Below are 11,215 nucleotides of genomic sequence, written 5' to 3'. Positions count from 1 at the left end.
CTGCCAGCCAGGCCGACTTCCGGCGGAAGTTCAGGTGGCCTTGGGGGAGTGTGGCCTACAGGTCCTGTTCTGGCCCCTCCTGGGGGTTGTTGGTTTTGTGTCTGGGCCCCTCAGGACCGTGGTAGAGCCTGACTGCTGGAAGGTCGAACTTTAGAGAGAACGCGAACAAAAAAGACCGTCCTGGGCCTGGTGCGGCGAGGACGCCTGTGTTGTGAAGCGGACCGAAGCTCCCAGCTGCCTTGTAGAACCCAGTCAGGGGCCGGCGCCCAGCCAAGCAGGGGCCCCAGGCGGCCCAGGGCAGGCACACTTAGAGGTTCATACACTGTCTTCGTGGTGGACGGTTTGCTTTGGTTTCTGCCAACCACACCGTTGGGATACGTATGTCCGAACCGTTCCATTATCTTTGCTCCTGCTGTTTCGGAACAGCTCTGAACATCCTGCCCCTTGGGACCCTCATTCGTCCTGCTAACACGGCCTTGTTCCTTGGCTGTCGAGTGCAGGAGTGGAGGCGGGGAGGTGCAGAAGACACCAAAAACAAAATTGGGCACCTCTAACAGCCAAGCACGGTGAAGCAGATAGTAGGTACCGAGGAGAAGACCCCCTGGACTCAGTAGGTCGAGGAAACCTGGGTCATGCTCAGGGACGCCTGGCATGTGGTCACTGGTTCCATCCGGAGTAAGGAGCTCACTTCCGGTGGGACTCCGGAAATGGTGAGAGAGGAACCACCATACCCAGGAGCACAGGACTTGCAGGCAACTCCCAGGTAAGATACCAAATCTAAGGGTATCTTGTTTCTGTTATAAATGTCTATTTTCTTACTGTTCTTCATCCTCTTGGAATCCATCCTGGCCTCCACCAGTTCTGGTTGATCATCAAGTAACTTGCTTCTCTTCTTCCTCTTCCCAGGCTTGCAAGGAACGGATCTCACATTTTCTCAGTCTTTTTCTCTCCTCCTCGACTTCACGTTGTGGCCTTCCCTTACTCTGGAAGATGTTTCGTGATTTGGTCCACTTCAAATTATGATTTGGGAAACCCTGGGCCTTCTTTTTACTGTAAAGAAATGTCTTAGCCAACTGTGCTCATGTTTTTGCTCTCATTTCTTTCAGACACCCTCTCAAATTGAGGCTACTCTGGCTAGACTCCCACCGCCACTTTTCCTACAAGGTCTGGCAGGCCTGTATCTGACCTGCCAGTGTTCCTGTCAGGTCTGTGCCTTGTATCACAGAGGCCAACCATACCACCAGCTTGCCAGCTGGAGCCAGGATTTAGCTGAGAAATGCTCTAACTTTATGTGGGCAAAAAGTTGTGGGGTCTGTGTTCCTCTTAACTGTTGTTTCAACCCCTTACGGAACTGAAAACTGATCTGCAATCACAGATCTACGGTATGGGCAACCAGACCTCGATCCTGGAGGGCTCCCTGTTGGGGGTATATTCTATGGAATAGAAAATCATTTGGGTACCATCCGTTAACAAAAAAACAACTAATCTTTTTCTGTAATACAGCATAGCCCCAATATAAATTGGAGGACGAAGAAAGTTGGCCAGTTAATGGCTCCCACAATTACAGTACGATACTCCAATTAGATTTATTTTGACAAAAACTAAAAAAAAAAATGGGGAAAAATTCCCTGTGTTCAGTTTTCAATGGCCCTCTATCAGAACAAGGACCCACAGAAAAAATGGAGTCTAGAGGCGAAAGGGCCTACTTTAACAGAACCGAAGGCATTGTTTCCAGTTCTGCAATCTACTGAGAACCCCCTAAACTTGCTCCCTCCTCCAAAGGCAACAGCCCAGCCACCCGAATTGCCAGTGTCCAACCCTGACCCGTCCCAGTCCCACCCTCTCCCCTGGCTCTTTCCCCTGCCTCTTGTCCTAATGCTTCCCTAGTTTCCCCTCCTCAACGTTGGCCGTACCAGATTTGAGCAAGCCCTTCTACTTCTATGCACACGAGAGCAAGGGAATAGCCCTAGGAGTCCTAACCCAAACGCTTGGTCCCCTCACTAGGGTAATAGCATATTTCTCTAAACAACTAGACTCAGTAACAAAGGGGTGGCCTCCTTGCCTTAGGTCAGTAGCCGCTATTGCTCTCCTCCTTAAAGAGACAGAAATATTAACTTTCTGACAACCCCTAACTATCTGGACCACCCCCCATTACACTCAGTCTCTCATAAAAGAAAGGGAGGTGGAATGGCTGTCTCCAGGAAGAACCCTTCAGTTACAAGTTATGCTTTTTGAAAACGTAAATGTGACCCTCAAGGTCTGCAGTACTCTGAACGCTGCCACCCTCCTTCCCGTAGAACAAGGCAGCATAACCCATAACTGCCTAGAGGTACTAGAGGAAATATACTCCAGTAGGCCAGAGCTCAAAAGCAAGTCTTTTGATAATGTAGAATTTACCTGCTTTACACATGGGAACAGCTTCATACAGGAGGGAGAAAGAAAGGCAGGATATGCTGTCGTCTCCTCTGAGACCGTAAGGGCCAGAGTACTACCACCAGGAGGTTCCGCCCAAAGAGCTGAACTAACTGCTTTAGCCAGAGCCCTAGAACTGGGAAAAGATAAAATCCTCAATATATATACTGATTCTAAATGCGTTTATTCCATTGTACATGCGGCTATATGGAAAGAAAGAGGTATATTGATCTGTGGAAATAAACAGATTCAAAAACCACCGAAATCTTGCGCCTGTTAGAAGCTGTCAGAATGCCTAGACAGGCAGCTGTGATGCACTGCCGAGGACACCAAAGGGCAGATGCTGAGAATGTACGAGGAAACCACAGGGCAGGTTTAGTGGCCTGGCAGCAGCCACCGAGGGAACTCCTCTCCAATTATCATTATTGCCATCATCTCTGGATCCCAGCTCATACACTCCCATCTACTCCCCAAGAAAACAAGAAAATACTTTTAAATGGGGCTGTACTAGGAGCTTTGATCACCGAGGCTCGCTAGTAAGTCCCCATAGGCAGTTTCTTTTCCCCAGAGCCATAGCTCTACAGGCTAGTAGGGAAGCACACTGGTTTTGGCCAGGAAGCACTCTACAACTGGCTATGCAAAACAATGGTAACTCATAATTTCTGAGACCTACATAGTTTGAGAAATGGTTGAAACCTGACCTACCTGCTATTTGAACAACCCTAATACCCGTCCCACTGGGGCCCCTGGAAAATACGTCCACCCAACCCAATATCAGGGCATGCAACTTGGAGAAGATTGGCTGATTGATTTTACTGTAATGCCAAAGGCTGGAGGAAATTTTAGCTACCTACTAGTACTTACTGACACATTTTCGGGATAGGTAGAGGCATTTGCCACCTGAACCAAAACCACCCTAGAGGTTTCAAAGACTCTCTTAAAAGAAATCATCTCAAGATTTGGGTCACTGTGATCAAGCCAAAGCGATAATCGGCCAGCCTTTATAGCAGCCATTACTAAGGACACCTTGAAAGTCTTAGGCATCAAATGGCACCTCCACACCTCTTGGAGACCCCAGTCCTCAGAAAAAGTAGAACGGACCAATCAGACACTCAAGAAAACCTTGGCTAAGCTATGCCGGGAAACCTATCTCCCCTGGATCTCCCTCCTCTCCATAGCCCTGTTAAGACTACAGATAGGGGTGGCTGGTTAGCTCAGGTGGTTACAGCATGGCGCTGATAACACCAAGGTTGCCAGTTCAGTCCCTGCATGGGCCACTATGAGCTGCGCCCTCCTTAAAAAAACAAAACAAAAACTACGGGTAGCCCCGAAGGGGAAATGTGAAGTCCATGTGAATTAATGTATGGCCGACCTATCCCATCGGGGCCTACTCGTCAAGAAGACCTCCATGACCTAGACAAGCTAAAATTTGCCACCCACATCGGAGAAGTAGCCCAAGCCCTCAAGACCCTTGGAGACCAACAACTACCTTCACCTTCCGGTCTAATCTTTTATCTCTTCCAATCTGGAGATTGGACTTACCTGAAAACCTGGAGGGGAAGCAGGCCCCCAAACCAGTGAAAAATCATGCTAGGGCTTATTTTCTCATTAGGTCTTATTTTGGGGTAAACAGTAGATTCACTGGCTCACGTAGCGCTTGACAACAGGTGAGCCCTAGGATATATTTTGTGTGAACAAGGAGGAGTATACATGGCTACCAATTCCTCCTGCTGTACGTGGATAAGCGCTATTGGCCAAGCAGAAGTTGGTATCTGAAATATCTAACCAAGCCAAATGGGAAAACCCGTACCAACTCCAAACATATCTGGGATACTGCCAAAAATCTTTCTCCTAACCTCACTCGATTCTTTCCTCTCTTAGGGCCTCTTGCCACCATCCTTCTACTACTCATCCTTGGGCCCTGCCTCCTAAATTGTCTACTTTCTTTTGTCTCTAAAAGACTTGAATCAATCAAGCTCCAAATGGTCACACAGGGATATGAACAGCTGGGAGTAAAGCCAGGGGACAATCACACCTAGTTGGGGTTAGCACGGGAAAAATTTCACTCTTCTAATGGGATCTCTATTGGGTGCCCAAATGCAACTGAAAGAAGTTGCAGAAGGTGGACCTTCGTCCTCAGTACCCCTCAGCAATGAGGAGTGAAAATAAGGAAAGGGAGAATTTCTTACCCAAGTGGGCCCACAAGTAGCTAAGCTCCTGTCTGTGGGTAAGTTCCTACCCTACCCTAACTATATGTATCTTTGAGAACAGGAAGGCCTACGGTTAATAGTTCCTTCTCAAGAAAGGGCCAGTTAAAACCAGCTATGACTAAGATGCCCACTGAGGTGACCTCCAGAAGACCTCAAACTTCATTATGATCTAATCTCCACACTAAATGACACACCTGCCAGTGCCATAACAGTTGCCAATCACCGTGACAATGACTGGAAGAAACCATAAAAGGACAGAATAAAAGATGGAACTCTAATTCCAAGAAGGTGGCGCCTCCTTCCCAGAAAAACCACGAAGGTTTCTCCCCCTCATCTGCCTAGACCCAGCTCCACCCAGTATGGGCAGCTTCTTGATCCCGAGCCACAAGAAGCAGATTTGAGAGCTAGGCTCCTGCTTCTCCATTCTCTGGCCATTGAATAAAGCTTACACTGTTAACACTCACTTTTGGTCTCATAATTGTCTTCATAACACCCATTGAGAAAAGAATCCTGCTTGGGGTCCTCGAAAAGGGGACTTTTGCCCCCTAGGTAACAGGAGCAGTGACAATTGCTTGATGATAAACCTAGAGGATAAGAGGGAAAGCTGTTTAATGATAGTTGAACCTGGGGTGAAAAGAGCTGCTTCCAAACATAGCACTGAGAAGTCAGTCCCCTGTGGGCTGTTCCTCTGCTCTGAACGCCCCTGCATCCACTGAGACCAGTCTATTCTTGGTACCTCTGCAAACCTGTCTAACTGAGCCAGGCTGGTCCTCCCTTTGAGGGGAAATGTCTGATCTCCAAACACTGGCCTTAAGTCTCTCTTCCTGTCGATCTGTGCTGCCTACCGCAAAAGGAAAAGCTTTTTCCTTTTTACAAAACTTAACCAAGCTGGGCACCTTCTGATATGTTGGATGCAAGGCCTTTATGAACCTGACACAGAACTGAAAAAAAATAAAATCAAGATGTGACGTCACCAGGGAAGACTGGTTACAGATGGAGCCTCCTCACATCCAGAGCGGGTTGGAGTCGTCGGTGTCTCGAGCCGACTCATCACCCTGCTGGTTAATTCTGAGCTGGTGGTTTTGAATTTGCTCATAAATGCAGAACTTTATTTTTATCCCCATTCATTTTTTTCTGGATGGTTTCAGTGGAGACTAAATGAATCTTGGTTTGATCACCTATTTTATATTGTGCTGAGTTGCCCTTTTAAAATTTATGAAAGTAATACAATATTATGTTTCACTTGTAAGAGTTAAACTATACAGAACAAAAATCTCCGTTGATCACCACCTCTCCCAAATCTCAGTCTCTTAACAGCATTAATCACTTATTTAGTGTGTATATGTATTTATTCAACAAACATGTATTGAGTACCCAATATATGTCAGGCACTATTCTAGACACTAGGAGCACAGCAATAAAACAGAAAAATCCCTGAACTGTATAGTTTACATTCTAGTGTATATGTACAAATATATATTATAACTTGTTTACAGAAATGGCATTTTATACATAAGAGTTCTCCATCTTGCTTTTTTTTTTTCACTCAACAATATGTGTTGGTGGTCTTTCCATATCGCTACATATATAGTTACTACATTGTATTTACCTCATTGCATGCATTTCATTACTTAGCTGAGCCGTAACTCATCTGCCAGGGTCCCAAGCTTTAGTGCCTACAGGGGCTATGCAGGTAACATCCGTACAGTGACAAAGAGAAGCTGTGTTTTGTTCTAAGCAGAAGTAGCTATTTACATTGACCAAGGGATTGTTAACTTGAATTCCAGTGTTTTAAGAGTATCTGAAAATGTGGGTTTTTTAAATTTAAAAAAAAATCCTAATTTTTTGATGTTGACAACTAATTCAAAATGTTAAAACATGGTTCAGACTAAGCCCAGCACACCGACAGGACAAATTTAGCCCAAGGGCCACCAGTTTACAATGTCTAATGTAACTGTTCTATTACTAGACATTTAGGTTAGTTCCAGTTTTTGCTATTACAGAAAAGGCTACAGTGGAAATACCTGCATGAGTTTCATTACACAAGTAGGTGTGTTTTTCTAGGGCTGCTAGTGGAAGTAGAATTTTTGGGCCAAAGAATTTAATGCCTAATTAAATATAGGCATTTTTTAAATTTTAACAAATGCTACTAGATTGTCACCTATAAATGTCTGAGAGAGCCTGTTTCTCCAAACCCTTGCCAACATTTGCTAGATCTATTCCTTTAATATTTACCATTCTGATGGATGAAGTGGCATTTTTATTTATTTACTCAGTCAACGCTTACATATCACTATATCACTTACTGTGTTCCAGGTACTGTTCTAAGTACTTTAAAAATTTTAACTATCATTTAATCTTTATAGTAACTATGAGATAAATATTGTTACACCACTTTAGTAGCTGAAGACACGGAGGCATAGAGAAGTTAGATAATTATTTGAGGGTCACAGAGCTAGAAAACATTAGAGCCACAATTCAAACTCAGACTAGTGTTCTTAATTACTGTGCTGGACCGTCTGAATTATAACGGCTGTTTCTAGTGATGTGAAACATTTTATGTGTTTATTGGCCAATTGTCTTTCCTCTGTTGTGAATTGCTTACAATTATCCTTTGCCATTTTTGTTTGAGTTGTTTACCATTTTCTTGTTGTTTTGTAGTACTTATTTATGTATTTTGTGTATTTGTTAGGGTACAGGTTAAGCTGTTTCTCTTAGTGTAGGTTCCCCCAAAAGCAAACCCCAAGAGAGGGATTTGGAACAAGGAGTTCATTTTTTGGAGGTGTTCCCAGGAAACCTGGTGAGGGATTGGAGGAGTGAGAGAAGAGTGGAAAGCCAAGAAAACATGTTTATGAGCAGAGATGGGCATGTGGAGACCCTCTGAGAGGCTCCATAAAACATGCCTTCAAGTGGCTTCTCTGACTGGCAAAGCTGATGGGGTATTCACCCAATCACTCAGAGCTCTGATTTCTCGTCCTTCCGGCCTGCCCGCACGTAGATCTGCCCGGCCCCAGTGACAGAGAGCGTCCTCAGGCAGAGACTCAGGAAGCCATCGGCATGTCCAGGAACTGTCCTCCAGTAACCTCCACTGAGGGCTGTGGGGATGTGGGCAGGGCACCTACAATGTCTGCTGTGTTGTTACAACAGAGAAACCCCGAAGCACAATGGCTTTAATAAGAAAGTAGTCCAGAGGTGGGTGGACAGTACAGGAGCAGCAGGCAGTTCTGCTCCAGGAGATCCATGAGCTGACACAGGGACCCGGATTCTTCCTGTCTTGTTACTTGTCTACCACTAGTTTGAGCAGAGCTTCCCAAGCTTTCTGTTCACAGCACCCTTAAGTGACTTAGAACTATTTTTTCACAGAGCTCTTAGGCCAAAAGAAGTATCCAACAATCCCATCGACTAAATAATTGGCTGTAAACAAGTTCCTAAGTATTTATGTCCTAACAGTGTAGTGTCCCTTGCATACTGCATAATTTATCAAACTTTAAAATCAGATTGGAAACCACCATTCTCGTTTCCTGCTCCACCTAAATATTCCAGAGGCACTTGCTTTCTCAGTCCAGCATAAAGATGCAACATCAGGAATTTAGCAATCTAATGTTGAAAGCGTGAACTAGCTCAAGCCAGCATTTCATGTACAATGCCGATGTTGCTTTGTTTCCTCAAATTTTAAGATATCCACAGCACCCCTATGAGATCACTGTGGCACCTCAGGGCACTTTGTGCAGTTTGGAGCCACAGCACTAGGATGTTGTCCTTACCCCAAGGTCACCTCCTTCCAGCGCCTGAGAAATGGCCCAGGAAGAAATGAAAGCTGTTTGCTTTTAAGAATGGAACTTGACAATTGTACTTAGCCTTTCCTGCTCAGATCCCATTGGCCAGACCTTAGTCACATGGCCACCTGGCTACAGGGGGCGCTGGGAATTGTAGTCTCTGGCGGTGCTGCTATGTGTTCAACTAACTTGGAAAGTCATTACTAAAAGGAAGAAATGAAAATTATTCTCTCATATTCTGAATATTAATCCTTTGTCTCTGCTATAAATGTCATATATTTTTCTCCTACATGTCACACATTTGTTAACTTTATGGTTCTTGTCAACAGAGGTTTTAAACTCTGAAGTACTCAAATTTATCAGCCTTTTCTTTTGTGGCTTTTGTCCTCATATCTTGTTTAACAAGGTTTTCTTTACCCCAGCACTACACACACCAAAAATATATATATACACACAAATATTTTCTCCAATGTTTTCTTCTAGGTGATTTATATTTTTATCCCTAATTCATCTGGAATGTCTTCCCATGATGGCTGAGAAGATTTCAGAAGGGAAAGGAGTCATTTAGAGTGAGTAGCCAAGGCACTTTGTCTCTATTAAATTTTCACTGCCTTCTGACTCACATGCCTGCTTTTCTTGACAGTCTCCTGCACATGCAGAGCACAGTGGACACTGAGGTTCCCTCCCCAGCATGGAAGCCACACACCTTCCTATGTGCTCTTTGGGTAGGATTGAACTACCCCCAGATCTAGGGGTGGGTGTTAATTGGTCTCAGCCAATCGGGATAATCCTATCCTTATCACAATACTTTTTCAAAACAAGGCCAACCTCTGTAATGTTTGGCCAGTGTCTGGAACATGAGTGAACCAATTGGAGTGAAGCTAGGATTCCTGTTCATTCAGTATAGGTGCCTTTCTCCCCTCTATTGAATAATGATATTAAAGAGGAAGCCTATAGCTTTCCTTCCCTTATCTTGGGGCTGTGAGGAAAGCCAGCTTGAGGATGAAGCCTGCACACTGGAGAGGACAGACCCAGGAAAGGCCCAGAGAAGTCAGAGCCTGGAGCAAACGGTGCCTGAAGCTGACACAGTCCTGGACTTCACAGTTAGATGAGCCAAAGGGCCCCTTTACTGTTTTAAACCATTTTGAGTTATGTTTTCTGTAAGTAAAGACATCCTAATCTTCAGAAACGTATAGTCACTTAGCTCTTCTTCCACCTCATATTTTCTTTTTAAACTCATTTTTTAATTTTATAGAAAATATAAATAACAGCTGAGAAAAAGACTATATTTTACTATCTTAACTGCTACTTTATTTATATAAACATGAAAAATGTGAATTTTATATTTAAAAGGTTTGTAACAGTTTGTAATCATAATATTAGGTTGGTGCAAAAGTAATTGCGGTTTAAAAGGTTAAAAATAATTGCAAAAACTGCAATTACATTTACACAAACCTAATATGTAGATAATTTTTGAATTTTGCTTTCATTTAGTTTATCATAAGTGATTTTCCTCTAGATAGTTTTAGTTGTTATTCATGGTTACAATGTAATGAACTTAATATCTTATTGTTAGACATTTGTATTATTTCCTATTTTTTAATATTATAGATAGTTTTGCAAGTAACATCTTCATAGCTTTTATTTTTTTCAGTGGAATTATTTTCTCAGGATAAATCTCTCAGTGGTTGATCGGTTCCTGAAACTCATGTGTTTCTGGCATTTTATTGTTTCCCTCTGTTCTTTAAAACCTCTAAGCATGAACCTTGACGTTTGTATTTTATAAATATGTAGCATAGGAGAAAACACACTTTAAGCCTAAAACCAAAAATTTATTTCAAGCTTCATGGACAGAATTGTGTCACCTGTGAAACATGTAGCAAAGACTCCCTCTTTGGAGCATTCCCACACACTCCTGTCAGCCCCTGAAACTGGACCTGTGGTATCAGTTTTTTACCTGCTGCAGGTCGGTTGACAGGATTAACCAGCTTTTATACCACGATCTCTTGTCCCCAAGGGAATGACTGAGGCAGTACTTGGGTAATGGGATACAGGACTTCATGGCTCCCTTTGCAACAGGTAAATAGCACATGATACTTGTTTAAAATCAGTGATTTGTTTGTCAGGAGAAATTTTACGGTGGAGAAAACAAAAATTTTAAAAAGAAATGTAACAAAAGTATTTTTGTTGGAAGGCAAGGATTGGATCTGTGTTTGCTTACTTATCAGCAGCAACTATTTTAATGACTAGCTCATAGTAGATGCTCAATAAAAATGTGTTGCATGAACGAAAGGAAAAGGATGAATTACATACCCAAATGAAATCTGTATCATGGATATCACCAAAACAAATTTCTCTGGCCAGTAGGTGGGGCCACAGTGTGTCACAATTTGCCAGCTTGGAGCAGAATGTAGGTGTGGCCAACTTACAATTCTGAATTTCCGCTTGACCTTTGCTACCTTGATTGCTGCTCCTTAAAGCCTCCAGGTCAAAGGGGGATTATCAGGGCAGAATCTCCATTTTCTGGTCACTTCTCGAAGGATCTTAACTCGGTGCACTGCTCAGCTTGTCTCAGCCCAAATGCTTGGCCACCAGTTCTGCACTTCACCCTCAGCTGTGGTAGCTCTCAATGAGTGTACAAGTATACTACACTTAAAAATTAAACACTCTTTATCTGAAATTCAACTTTACCTGGACATCTTGTATTTTTATTTGCTGAATCTTGAGATCCTATTTCCAGCCACCATCTTAATGCCTCTCAACAGAGATTCTAGTTTTCTACCCTGATTGGGACCAGGAATGAGTCTTGCCATCGGA

At 43.5% G+C, this 11,215-nt stretch overlaps 1 protein-coding gene across 5 annotated transcripts in view; it reads left to right on the top strand.

Annotated features, from left to right (window-relative positions):
- Positions 1-3: 3 nt before the first annotated feature.
- GRID2IP (Grid2 interacting protein) overlaps positions 4-11,215 on the top strand; it is a 56,963-nt gene continuing 45,751 nt past the window's right edge. For all 5 annotated transcript variants that reach the window (XM_088798784.1, XM_019753653.3, XM_074313947.2 and 2 more), the window contains exons 1-2: positions 4-763; positions 8,882-8,967. The gene's annotated coding sequence lies outside the window, so the exon portion shown is untranslated. The remainder of the gene's footprint in view (positions 764-8,881; positions 8,968-11,215) is intronic.

This window comes from Rhinolophus sinicus, chromosome 5 (assembly GCF_057876585.1).
Source record: "Rhinolophus sinicus isolate RSI-liver-muscle chromosome 5, RSI-T2T, whole genome shotgun sequence".
Taxonomy (NCBI): domain Eukaryota; kingdom Metazoa; phylum Chordata; class Mammalia; order Chiroptera; family Rhinolophidae; genus Rhinolophus; species Rhinolophus sinicus.
This window is presented reverse-complemented; position numbering and strand designations above follow the sequence as displayed.